This window comes from Bufo bufo, chromosome 1 (genome assembly GCF_905171765.1).
Source record: "Bufo bufo chromosome 1, aBufBuf1.1, whole genome shotgun sequence".
NCBI lineage: Eukaryota > Metazoa > Chordata > Amphibia > Anura > Bufonidae > Bufo > Bufo bufo.
In genome coordinates this window covers 448,327,355-448,342,049 of record NC_053389.1, presented here as the reverse complement: position 1 = coordinate 448,342,049, position 14,695 = coordinate 448,327,355, and positions in this window count along the sequence as shown.

The window sequence follows — 14,695 nt, the reverse complement described above, 5'->3', positions numbered from 1 at the left end:
GGTAAAATGAGTCGCGGCTACATAGTCTCTCCAAAAAGGTGGTAACCTATAGCGGATACCCACACAAGGAGAGTCCATGGCCGCGAGTCAGAACCTCAACAACTGAAATTACATATATCAAGATTGATAGTGCAATTATATATATATATAGTAGTGCAATATGCACAACATAATAAACAAAGTGAGGAATTGGACTGGGTAAAGTGAATCGCAGCGATACATTCTCCCAACAGTGCGGCAACCCAGATAGGTCACCCAATGGGGGGAGAGTGCATGGCAGGGAGTCAAAACCAAGCACAAGAGAAGTATTACTAATATACTTATAAATGCATTGTGCAAATTTGTAAAAAATTGGATGAGGTGAAATGAGTCACGGCCACGCAGTCTCCCGACAGGGCAACACCCCAAAACGGGACCCAATAAAGGGAGACTGTATGGCCGGGAGTCACAACCAAACCCAAAGTGCAAAAAAAGGGGGAGTTATTGATGTACTAGATAAGTGCATTGTGCAAAGTACAAAATATTGTTGGTGAGTGAGAAAGAAAACAATCAATAGGTGAAAAAAGTACACATGTGTGACATACATATATGAACCTGAGGGAACAATACATATATGTCATTCATAAACCATAAAAAATAATGATGTAAAAACACAAGAAAGAAGAAAGACGTGAAGTGACATTTCGATCCTTCAGATTGTATCATTGATGACGTAGATAGACCAATAGAGCATGCTCAAGATACTTGTAGAGAGCGTGGAAATAAATCTAATAACCTATGATAGAGAAACATTATTAATAGCGGGACTCACCAGTGGGAAGATACATAAAACATACTTATGAACATGAGATCCTATCTAAGGAAAAATTAAAAAACAAAAATATATAAAACATTTATGTTAGTAAAAATGTAAAATTACATGTTCACTGTAGGAAAGGGGCATACGACAGGGCATCATTGAGGCCCTTTGGTTGTTTAGTATCCAAGGTCCAAATCCACTTTGTTTCTAATTGGGCCAACCGTTTCATTAAGTTACCGCCACGCATACCTAAGTCAATGTGGTCAATGCCACAGACTTTCAGGGATGAGGGGTCACTATCGTGAAAGCTCTTAAAGTGTCTCGCGATCGGTTTTAGATCATCTACTTCAGTGGTGTCCTTCGATTTTAAAATATCTCGGACATGTTCGCGGACTCGTACTTTTAGTTCCCTGCTTGTCAGTCCCACGTAAATTTTTGGACACGGACAGGTAGCATGGTAAATTACACCTTTGGTTGTGCACGAAATGTGGTGTGTAATTTTGTATGTTTTCGTCTGTGCAGAATTCATAAACTCAGTGGTTTTTAAGATGTTATCACAGGCCACACATTTCCCACAAGGGGAACACCCCCATTTTGGTCCCTTTGAACCAAAGATTGTGCCTTGTGTTTGAGGGGCGTAATAAGATCTAACCAAATGATCTCCTAAGGTTTTCGCCCTCCTGGGTACAACCGATGGATGTGATGGTAATATTTTATCCAGAATTGGGTCAGCCCTCAGTATTGGCCAAAATCTCTCTAGAATCCCTCGCATGTGTTGCCACTGCGAATGGTAAGGGGTGATATATCTTACCACGTCAGATGTTGCTGTCTTTGGTTTGGGATTGATGAGATCTTGCCGCACCGAATGTTTAGCCCTGTTATACGCTCTCTTAACTGATCTCTTGCTGTACCCTCTTTCCAGGAAACGTTGTCGCAAGATGTCCGACTGAATCTCGAAGTCCTCATCAGTGGAACAAACTCTCCTGATCCTGATAAACTGACCGGTTGGTATTGCTTTGATTGTCTGCGGAGAGTGAGAGGATGACGCGTGTAAGAGAGCATTAACAGACGTTTCTTTTCTATATATGTTTGTCTGTAAATGGCCCATTTGATCACGTCTAATTAGAACATCCAGGAATTCGATTTGTTCCATATCGCATTTGTAGGTCAGATGGATGTTATATGTGTTATGGTTCAGGCCATCCATAAACAAACCCATGGTTTCGGAAGTACCCTGCCATATGAAAAAGACATCGTCTACCCTAGTAAAAGATTTTGTTGCTTCCACGGAGAGAATTATTCTCCCCCCTATTATCAGGTTCCATTCCCATCAATGCAAAAAACTTACGTATATTATATGATATGGTTTTTTCAGGTATTAAGCCACATTGATATTCTTCTACAATTTCATTAATCACCCTTGCCAGTCTCGATTCAATTCATGTGCAAGTATTTCTTGATATTCTTGAAATACTTCAGCAGATATGGTGCCTGGTTCTGGGGATTTTTTTTTCCCATGGTGCTTATGGCAATTTTTATTTAATCTGGTAACAATGGGGACTCCAAAACTGTTCCTGCTTCCTCTGAAAGATACTTTAGATCTGTATCATCCACATGTTCTTCTGCATCTTCTCATACTCTACTAAACTCTGATTAAAGATGAGAAAATTTCTTGAAATTTGGTTATTTTTTAATTAATTTTTTATGACCAAATCAATTCTATACGATATAAATATGCTTTAATTGGTCTGCCAATTGATATATGGCACTCTGAGGTCTTCTAAGACTCAGATCGCTCTATGGGAAAACATACTGCGCAGTCGCATGTGGTTATGCTTTTTCATATTAGAAAGCTCCAAAAATTTTCTCCTATCGGGGACAGATGGTGTTTAAATACACACAGTATTATGTAAGAAAAAACAAAGGCTTGTTGAGATCAAGCGTACAAAAAATGAGGGCAGACGCCTGCCTCTGTTTAAAAAAAAACATGCTAATGTCACAAAGCGTCCAAAAATTATGCATTTAAGGGGTTATCCCACAAAAGCTACAATTTTCAACCAGTACCTGGATCTGAATACTTTTGTAATTGCATATAATTAAAGTTTTTGTATAGCCAGTGAGTTATTCACTAAAATTTATCTGAAATATCGCCACCTGCAGTGAGTTCTTTTTCTGATTTCTTTGTCAGGTCAAACATGCTCAATTCCATCCTTCAACTGCCTCTTGATCTGTGTGTTAGGGAGAGAGCTGCAGCAGAAAAGACAAGCTTCCTGAGCTTCAGCAGAGAAGACACTCCCATTGAGCAGCCAGCTTGATATAAATCTATCAGAGCAATGCATGGGGAGATCTCTGGATCTATGTGAGGTACAGGGCTGATTCCAGCTTTGTTAAAAAGAGATTGTGATGCACTATATGAGGTCTGATTTTAATTTTTTACATTAATTATGGGATAACCTCTTTAACAGGGGCAGAATGCCAGCTTGTATTTATAAACACACAATTGTTAATTGTCAGAAGAAACAGTGTCTTGTTCTGAAGACCTTTTTGGGAGCAGCAGCAGTAATGTGTGGATTGGGAATAGGTAGGATATATTGGCATGTGGCCGCAATAGTAGCAGCAGCAGAAGCAGCACAGCATGAAACAGACAAGGCAGTAGATGTGTTTGTGCGGCTGTTTAGGGGTATTAGTAGTAGTGATGTCTGTGTAGCAGTAAAGGTAGTGGCAGTAGAGGTAATAGACATGGCAGTAGGAGGATTACCAGTGAGAAGTAGCAGCTGCGGCGGTGACAGCAGCAGCCACCATATCGTACAGAACATGATTTAGGCAGACAGACAGTGGAAGTGGCATGATGGCAGCAGCTGACATATGATATGGAAGATAATGGAAGAGAGTCATGCAGTGGCAGTGCCATGATGGCAGTAGCATCAATACGGTACGGAACATGTAGGTATGCAAGCAGACAGTGGCAGTGATATCATGGCAGCAGCCATATGCATGGAACATGATGGTAGGCAGGCAGACTGGCAATGGCATGATGTGGGACCATCAGCAATGCAGATATATTTATTGGCCTCAGCAAGAGGTATGTGAAAATCCTCACAGATCTATGCCTTGTTCATTTTGACAAAAGTTATGTTTTATACACTGTCAGAGGATGTTTGGTATCACAATGCCACTTGCTATGCTGAACACTGACATTAAAATGACATTGGAGGCTGGACAAGACAGTACAGAGAGAGCAAACAGGGTCAGTTCAAGCCACTGTTCCAATCTGTCTCCCCAGAAATCAATAGGGTCAGAGAAGAAGGTATGTGCAAGGGAAGGGCCACAGTTAGTGTTGGGTGAGCATGCTCTGCCGAACACTAATTTTACTTGCTACGCAGCCAATAAACGCGCAGGTAAGTACTGCCATTCACTGTAATGCCGTAGCCATGTTGGCTACTGGCATTACAGTGATTGGCTGGCTGAAATGCATCATCGGGTGCTGTAAAGCACCCGATGACACGTGTTCGGCTCAGTCTTAGTAATGTAATAAAGTATTGAGGCACTCAGGTTGAGATTTTTTGCAATTCAAGTGAGGTTTATTTCATACTCTCTGCATCATCCATTTGCCCATGGCATATATAAGCGTCAACAAAATATTTCTGACCAGACGTTTCGGTCACGGTGGACCTTCATCAGTGGTCATGTTATCTGAGTAGTGGGTAGCGTTATTCTGGGGCGCTGGATGCAGTCTGGGAGAGCTGTGCTGAAGAAGGGACAGATAGTGTAGGGAGTGAAATAATAATATTTTATTGAAAAACCTTGTTAGATAACCAAAAGTCCTTTTAAGGACTATTGTTGTATCTGGCAGCAATATAATTATTAGCGCAACCTGCGCTAAATTGCGTGGAATTGTTAGAAAGACCCAAAAGTCTTTTTAAGGACTTGCAATTGTTTGGCCGCTGCAGACAGCGTCATTATCTGTGCTACATCTCCTGTGTAACGTGTGCACAGCCTAAAAATATCTGTGATATCCAGTGTACTTTTTCTGTAGATGGTGTCTGCTGCGGACAGTTACATTACCTGCGCTACATCTCCTGTATAACGTTTGCATATCCGAAATATCAGTGAAATTCAGTCAAATTTTTTTGCTGCTGGTGGCAGCGACATTACCTGCGCTACATCTCCTGTATAACGTTTGCCCATCCTAAATACTAGTGACATTCAGTGTAATTTTTTTCGCCGCGGGTCACAGCGACATTATCTGCGCTACATCTCCTGTGTAATGTGTGAGCAGCCTAAAAAGATCTGTGACATCCAGTGTACTTTTTCCATAGACGGTGTCCGCTGCAAACAGTTACATTACCTGCGCTACATCTTCTGTATAACGTTTGCCCATCCTAAATATCAATGACATTAATTCAGTCAAATTTTTTTGCTGCTGGTGGCAGCGACATTACCTGCGCTACATCTCCTGTATAACGTTTGCCCATCCTAAATACTAGTGACATTCAGTGTAATTTTTTTCGCCGCGGGTCACAGCGACATTACCTGCTCTACATCTCCTGTATAACGTTTGCATATCCAAAATGTCATTGACATTCAGTCAATTTTTTTTTCTGCTGGTGGCAGCGACATTACCTGCTCTACATCTCCTGTATAACGTTTGCGCATCCTAAATATCAGTGACATTAATTCAGTGTAATTTTTTATTAGCCGCTGGTGACAGCAACATTACTTGCGCTTTACCCCCTGTATAACATTTGCGTGTCCTAAATATTACTGACATTAATTCAGTGTAAATTTCCATTAGCTGCTGGTGACAGCGACATTACTTGAGCTATACCTCCTGTATAACGTTTGCGCATGCTAAAATTATCTGTGACATTCAGTGTACTTTTTTCATAGATGCTGCGGATAGCGACATTATCTGTGCTACATCTCCTGTTTAATGTGTGGGCATCCTAAAAATATCTATGACATTGTGTGTACTTTATTTGCGCATACACTTACAAAACCTGCGCTACTATACGTGTGACACACTTGCAAGCATATATACCATTTAATATGCGCAAGGCGAGCAGTAAGAGATGGAGAAGTGGCTGTGCTGCTGATGGTGCACGCAAAGGCCGTTGCCCTGGGCGCGGTGAAGCTGTGCCTGCTGCCAGAGCACAAGAAACACACTCATCCACGATGCCTAGCTTCATGCACCTCTTCAACCACTAAAATGGGTATATGGTACAATCTCCCTTTTCTAGTCCTCCTCCTCCATCATATCAACATGCTTATTAGGCTGCCCTCGCTCCTTATGTTTTAGAGGGTGAGCTCAGCAGCAGGCCCTCACCCATAATGTTTTAGAGGGTCACCAGCAGGCCCTCGCCCATAATGTTTTAGAGGGTCACCGGTAGTGATGAGCGGCAGGGGCTATATTCGAATTCGCAATATTTCATTAATATTTTGTAGAATATTCGTCAAATATTCGCGAATTTCGAGAATTCAAGATTATTTTATTGAACGCGAAAAATCGGCAATGTATAAATTGCGTAATGCGATTTTGTAACGCGAAGTACAGGCGTGGGTCACTTGGCTACATTTTTCAAGCTGGTATAAGTTTCCTGAGACTGGAGAAAATGGTTGGCACGGCAGAACATTAGAATAGCTTTATATGCAGATAGAGTCAAGTGCTCCAATATATTCACGATTGAGCTAATTGGCAGTGATTAGAATATTGTGCAAGTTCACATTTTAGAAGGTCTGACTACAGATAACTTTTTGGTGCACTAAGTATTGTTGTGAATTTGACATAGCTTCCTTCTCATTTGCCCACAAGCATGAAGCAGAGAGGAATCATGTGTTCAGATGGAAAAAAAATGCTGAATATTTGATATAACGAATATATAGCACTATATTTAAAATATTCACGAATTCTTGAAGTGGCGATATTCGCGATAAAAATTTGCTATTCGAAAATTCGCATTAAACACTAGTCACCAGCAGGCACTCACCCATAATGTTTTAGAGGGTCACCAGCAGGCACTCACCCATAATGTTTTAGAGGGTCACCAGCAGGCCCTTCTTCTTAATGTTTTAGAGGGTCACCAGCAGGCCCTTGCTCCTTATATTTTTGAGGGTCACCAGGCCCTCACCCGTAATGTTTTAGAGGCTCAGCTCAGCAGCAGACCCTCACCCCTAATGTTTTAAATGATCAGCTCAGCAGCGGACCCTCACCCCTAATGTTTTAGATGGTCAGATCAGCAGAAGGACCTCGCCTTTAGTGTTTTAGAAGGTCAGAACGGCATCAGGTACTAGCCCCTAATGTTTTAGAGGGTCAGCTCAGCAGCAGGCCCTCGCTCCTAATGTTTTAGATAGTCAGATCAGCAGGCCCTTGCTCCAATAGTTTTTGAGGGTCACCAGCAGGCCATCAATCATAATTTTTCAAGGGTGTGTATGATGCCCTTCTTTAAGTGTAATAAAGGGTGTATTGTAGTGCCGATTCCTTGTAATTTTTGGCAGCCCTTTCACTTAGTGCATAGGTAGATATGAGCGTACACCTGGATGTTCGGGTTCGACGGGTTTGGCCGAATTTCACAAAAAAGTTTAAGTTCAGGACCCGAACTTGACCTGAACTTGACACCGAACCCGAACTCCATTGAAGTCAATGGGGATCCGAACTTTTGAGCACTAAAATGGCTGTAAAAATGTCATGGAAAGGGCTAGAGGGCTGCAAATGGCATCAAAATGTGGTTAAGAGCATGGCAAGTGCTCTGAAAACAAATGTGGATAGGTAAATTACTTTAAATAACATAAAATACGTTAAAAAAAAAGTATAATCTTGATCTAGGAGGACGAGGTCCATATGGAGTAGGAGGTTGAGGAGGAGGCGGCGGATGTGGCGGTGTAGGTGGAAGAGGCGGTGGAGGAGGAGGTAGCCTACACTGCTTTTTGGTTTTAAATTTATTTTTATTTTTTTAAATTAGGGTACACCCCAAAACATTGGGAAATATAACCGTTGATAATCCCCTCCAGTCGTGCAAAACACACGTTCAGACAATACACTGGCTGCAGGGCAGGGCAGCACCTCTAAGGCGTAAAGGGAAAGCTCAGGCCATGTACCCAATTTGGAGACCCAGAAGTTAAAGGGGCAGACCCTTCATTCCGTATGTGTATACGTGTGCTCACATGCTGCTCCACCATGTTGCTGAAATGCTGCCTCCTGTTAATACGTTCCATATCAGCTGGTGGTGCTAGTTGTTGTGGCTTGCTGACAAAGCTTTTCCACATTTCGTCCATGCTAACCCTGCCTTCTGAGATACTGGGGGTGCCCCAGCTGCGTTGGCGACCTCTTCTTCCTTCTCAGCCTTCGCCTTGTGCTTCCACTGTGCCCCCGCTGTCAGGTGGGAATGCCACCAGCAGCACGTCTACCAGCGTGCGCTTGTACTCGCGCATCTTACGATCACGCTGCAGTGAGGGAATTAAGGATGGTACGTTGTCCTTGTAACAGGGATCCAGCAGCATGGCCACCCAGTAATCAGCACAAGTTAGAATGTGGGCAACTCGGCGGTCGATGCGGAAAAACTGCAGAATGTAATCGCTCATGTGTGCCAGGCTGCCCAGAGGCAACGAAAAGCTGTCCTCTGTGGGAGATGTATCATCTGTGTCCTCTGTATCCCACCAGCCACGCACCAGTGATGGCCATGAGCTGATCTGGGTGCCACCTTGCTGTGAACATGGTTCATCCTCCTCCTCATCCTCCACCTCGTTATCCTCCAGAACTGTGCCCTGGCTGGACAATTGTGTACCTGGCGTTTGCCCACCCTCGTATCCACTTTTGAATGACTGGCCGGAAACCCTATGAAATGATCCCTCTTCCTCCTCCTGTCCCACATCTTCTTCCATCATCGCTAGCAGCGTTTTTTCAAGGAGGCATAGAAGTGGGATAGTAATGCTGAGAACGGCGTTATCGGCACTGGCCATGTTGGTGGAGTATTCAAAACAGCGCAACAAGGAACACAGGTATCGCATGGAGGCCCAGTCATTGGTGGTGAAGTGGTGCTGTTCCGCAGAGCGACTCACCCGTGTGTGCTGCAGCTGAAACTCCACTATTGCCTGCTGCTGTTTGCACAGTCTGGCCAGCATGTGCAAGGTGGAGTTTCACCTTGTGGGCACGTCGCATATGAGGTGGTGAGCGTGTAGGCTGAAGTTACGCTGCAGCGCTGACAGGCAAGCAGCAGCAGGGTGAGAACGCAGAAAGTGCGCACAGACGGCCCGCATTTTATGCAGCAGCTCTGACATATCGGGGTAAGTTTTAAGGAATCTCTGCCCCACTAAATTCAGCACATGCGCCAAGCAAAGGGATGTGCGTCAAGCCAGCTAGTCCCAGAGCTGCTACGAGATTTCGCCCATTATCGCACACCACCAGGCCAGGCTTGAGGCTCACTGGCACCAACCACTCATCGGTCTGTTGTTCAAGGCCCGTCCACAGCTCCTGCACGGTGTGGGATTTGTCCCCCGAACAGATACGTTTTAAAAGTACCTGCTGTCGTATACCCCTGGCTGTGCTGAAGTTGGTAGTGAAGGTGCTACGCTGACCGGATAAGGAGCCGGTAGAGGACAAGGAAGCGGAGTAGGATGAGGAAACAACAGGAGGCAAGCTGAAGCGCCTTGCAATCCTTAGTGGTGGAAGGACATGTGCCAAACTGCTATCCGCTTTAGGCCCAGCCGCCTAGGCATTTACCCACTGTGCTGTTATGGAGATATAACATCCCTGACCGTGCTTACTGGTCCACGTATCTGTACTGAGGTGCACCTTGCCACAGATGGCATTGCGCAGTGCACACCTGATTTTGTCCTCCTCTTGGTTGTGCAGGGAAGGGATGGCACGCCTGGAAAAGTAGTGGTGGCCGTGCACGACGTACTGTGGGACAGCCACCGCCATAAGGCTTTTAAAGCTCTCCGTTTCCACCAAATGGAATGACAGCATTTCAAAGGACAGTAATTTGAAAATGCTGGCATTCAGGGCCAGGGATCGCGGGTGGGTAGGGGGGTACTTCCTCTTCCGCTCCAGTGTTTGGGAGATAGAGAGCTGAACGCTACCGTGGGACATTGTGGAGATGCTTGGTGACCCAGGTGGTGGTGTTGCTGGCAGATCCTCTGTTTGCGGGGTGGCAGGTGGCACTGTTACTCCAGAGGTGGATGGAGAGGCCGAGACTGCAGCAGAAGAGGAAGCAGGAGGATCCAGAGACCTTTCTTTGTTTTTGAGGTGTCTACTCCACTGCAGCTCGTGCTTTGCACTTAGATGCCTGGTCATGCAGGTTGCACTCTGGTTGAGAACATTTATGCCTCTAAATTGCACAGCGTGCAAACCACTCGTGTCTTGTCGTCAGCACATTGTCTGAAGAACTGCCATGCCAGGGAACTCCTTGGAGCTGGCTTTGGTGTGCTAGGTCCCTTGCTGCAGTGGGCAGTAGCAGGCGTACTGTCTAGGGGACGTCCGCTCCGCTTTTGCACCCTGCTTCCTCTTCTGCTGTGCTGGTGGCTCTGTGCGATCACCACCTCTTCCTCCGAACTAAATAGGTCACTCGCATGACCTTGATTCCATGTGGGGTCAAGTACCTCATCGTCCTCCACATCATCTTCCACCCAGTCTTCACCCCTGCCCTCCTTGTCGGTCTGCACACTTTCGAAAGCTCCAGCAGTTGGCACCTGTGTTTCGTCATCATCCGAGACGTGCTGCGATGGTCCTCCGATGTACTTATCTTGAAACATAAGTGGTTGGGCATCGATGCACTCAATCTCTTCCACTTCTGGGGCAGGGCTAGGTGGATGACCCTGGGAAACCCTGCTAATAGAGTCATAAAAAAGCAGAAGAGACTGCTGCATGACTTTGGGCTCAGACTGCTTGGCTGATTTGCAAGGGGGTGAGGTGAAAGACTGATGGACATCGGCTGCAGGTGCCAACTCTGATCTTTCAGCAGGAGACTGGGTGGAAGATAATGTGAAGGAACTGGAGGCACTGTCAGCAACCCAATCTTCTATCGCTTGTACTTGTTCTGGCCTCACCATTCGTAGAGCCGCATTAGGCCCGATCAAATACCGCTCAAGGCTCTGTCGCCTACTCGCACCTGAGGAAGGGGTTTCACTTGTGTGTGTAGCTGGCACAGATCGACCACGTCCTCTCCCTGCAACAGGAGCTCCACCAGCAGCACCACGACCGTGGCCACGTCCCTTATTTGACCCTCTCCTCATATTTCTCAAATATCGGATCTTGCCCTAAATGGGTGTTTTTTTAATAGCAGAATAGAACAACACTATCAAAAGGGTGTATCTCTCATGTACAGATGTAGACTAGGCCGCAAATTAAGATTTTTGCCCTAAATGGGTGTTTTTCAAATAGCAGAATAAAACCACAGTATCTGAAGGGTGTACCTCACAATGACATATACAGCAAAGGCTGCAAAATTAAGTTTTTTGCTCTAAATTGGTGTTTTTTTTAATAGCAGAATAGAACAACAGTATCTAAATGGTGTATCTCAAACGTAGAGATGTAGACTAGGCCGAAATTTAAGATTTTTGCCCAAAATGGGTGTTTTTCTAATATCAAAAGAGATTAACAGTATCTAAATAATGTATCTAATATGTACAGATGCAGACTAGGTCGCAATTTAAGATTTTTGTCCAAAATTTGTGTTTTTTTAATAGCAGAAAAGAACAACAGTATCTAAAGGGTGTATCTCACAATGACATATACAGCAAAGGCTGCAAAATTGAGTTTTTTGCCTTAAATGGGTGTTTTTTTAATAGCAGAATAGAACAACAGTATCTAAATGGTGTATCTCAAAAGTACAGATGCAGACTAGGCAAAAAATTATGATTTTTGCCCAAAATTGGTGTTTTTTTTAATAGCAGAATAGAACAATAGTATCTAAAGGGTGTATCCCACAATGACATATGCAGCAAAGGCTGCAAAATTGAGTTTTTTGCCTTAAATGGGTGTTTTTTTTAATAGCAGAATAGAACAACAGTATCTAAATGGTGTAACTCACACGTACAGATGTAGACTAGGCCGTAATTTAAGATTTTTGCCCAAAATGGGTGTTTTTTAAATAGCAGAATACAACAACAGTATCTAAAGGGTATATCTCACAATGACATATGTAGCAAAGGCTGCAAAATTACGTTTTTTGACCTAAATGGGTGTTTTTTTTAATAGCAGAATAGAACAACAGTATCTAAATGGTGTATCTCAAACGTACAGATGCAGACTAGGCTGCAATTAAATTTTTTTCCCAAAATAGGTGTTTTTCTAATAGCAGAATAGATCAACAGTATCTAAATGATGTCTCCCACACGTACAGATGCAGACCAGGCCGCAATTTAAGATTTTTGTCCAAAATGGGTGTTTTTTTAATAGCAGAATAGAACAACAGTATCTAAAGGGTGTCTCTCACATGGACATATGCAGCAAAGGCTGCAAAATTAGTATTTTTGCTCTAAATGGGTATTTTTTTAATAGCAGAATAGAACAATAATATCTAAAGGGTGTATCTAAAAATTTCATATGCATCTGTACATGTGTATCTCACATGTACAGATGCAGACTAGGCCGCAAATTAAGATTTTTGCCCAAAATTTGTGTTTTTTTTAAATAGCAGAATAGAACAACAGTATCTAAAGCAGCGGTTCTCAACCTAGGGGTCGCGACCCCTTTGGGGGTCGATTGGCCCTTTCCGGGGGGTCGCCTGAGGTTTCCTATTGTGGGTCGCCCGCACAACGGCAGCGGCCCCTTATCCTCGCGCACAGGAAGTGATGTCCTATCACTGCCTGTGCTTGAAGGAGCCTGACGTCTGGACGGGTAAGTCGGGCCGCCTGTCTGCTGAGGTCCGAGTTTTCTCGTTAATGACACCGCCACTGAGCACCACTGCCACCAATGATTTAATTGAGCCTGGCTGAGCCTGGCTAATTTTATTTTAATTATTTGGCTGAGCAAGGCTTAATTTATTTGGGGGAGACCTGAAGCCCCGCTGATTTATTTATTTGGGGGACCCTGAGCACTTCTGATTTATTCATATGCATCTGTACATGTGTATCTCACATGTACAGATGCAGACTAGGCCGCAAATTAAGATTTTTGCCCAAAATTTGTGTTTTTTTTAAATAGCAGAATAGAACATCAGTATCTAAAGCAGCGGTTCTCAACCTAGGGGTCGCGACCCCTTTGGGGGTCGATTGGCCCTTTCCGGGGGGTCGCCTGAGGTTTCCTATTGTGGGTCGCCCGCACAACGGCAGCGGCCCCTTATCCTCGCGCACAGGAAGTGATGTCCTATCACTGCCTGTGCTTGAAGGAGCCTGACGTCTGGACGGGTAAGTCGGGCCGTCTGTCTGCTGAGGTCCGAGTTTTCTCGTTAATGACACCGCCGCTGAGCACCACTGCCACCAATGATTTAATTGAGCCTGGCTGAGCCTGGCTAATTTTATTTTAATTATTTGGCTGAGCAAGGCTTAATTTATTTGGGGGAGACCTGAAGCCCCGCTGATTTATTTATTTGGGGGACCCTGAGCACTTCTGATTTATTTATTTGGGGGACCCTGAGCACCATTGATTTATTTATTTGGGGGAAACCTGATGCACCACTGATTTATTTATTTGGGGGTACCCTGAGCACCGCTGATTTATTTATTTGGGGGAGACCTGAAGCCCCGCTGATTTATTTATTTGGGGGACCCTGAGCACTTCTGATTTATTTATTTGGGGGGGACTTGAAGCACCACTGATTTATTTATTTGAGGGGTACCCTGAGCACCACTGATTTTTTTTATTTTTTTTGGGGGGGGGGGGTACTGTGAGCACCACTGAGTTATTTATTTGAGGGGTACTGTGCGCACCACTGATTTATTTTTTAGGGGGTATTTGTTGTTTATTATTTATTTTAAAGTTATTTATTTGGTTTACAAATATTTTGTATTTATGCTAAAGTTCTGTGGTTATGAATGAATACTTGTGTATTTGAATTAACATTTGGTGTATTGGTGTCTGTGCGTGTTTTTGGCGGGGTCATCATAACAGTAGCAAAATTAGTTATGACGTAGCAAGGAAAGAAATTTAATGGTTGGGGGTCACCACAACATGAGGAACTGTATTAAGGGGTCACGGCTTTAGAAAGGTTGAGAACCACTGATCTAAAGAGTGTATCTGACAATGACATATGCTGCAAAGGCTGCAAAATTACGTTTTTTCCCCTAAATGAGTGTTTTTTTTATATCAGAATAGAACAACACTATCAAAAGGGTGTATCTCACACGTACAGATGCAGAATAGGCTGCAAATTAAGATTTTTGCCCTAAATGGGTAATTTTTTAATAGAAGAATAGAACAACACTATCTAAATTTTGTATCTCACAATGAGATATGCAGCAAAGGCTGCAAAATTTAGTTTTTTGCTCTAAATGGGTGTTTTTTTTATAGCAGAATAGAACAACAGTATCTAAAGGGTGTATCTAACAATGACATATGCAGCAAAGGCTGCAAGATTTAGTTTTTTGCCCTAAATGGGTGTTTTTTTAATAGCAGAATAGAACAACAGTATCTAAATGGTGTATCTCACACGTACAGATGTAGAATAGGCCGCAATTTAAGATTTTTGCCCAAAAAGGGTGTTTTTCTAATAGCAGAATAGAACAGTATCTAAATGGTATATCTCAAACGTACAGATGCAGACTAAACTGCAAATTAAGATTTTTGCACAAAATTTGTGTTTTTTTAATAGCAGAATAGAACAACAGTATCTAAATGGTGTATCTCACATGTTCGGATGTAGACTAGGCCGCAATTTAAGATTTTTGGCTAATTATTGTGAGTATATAGCTTGGCCTGCTCCCCCTCACTCACTGAAAGCCATTTGGCACCAGGAGAGAGAT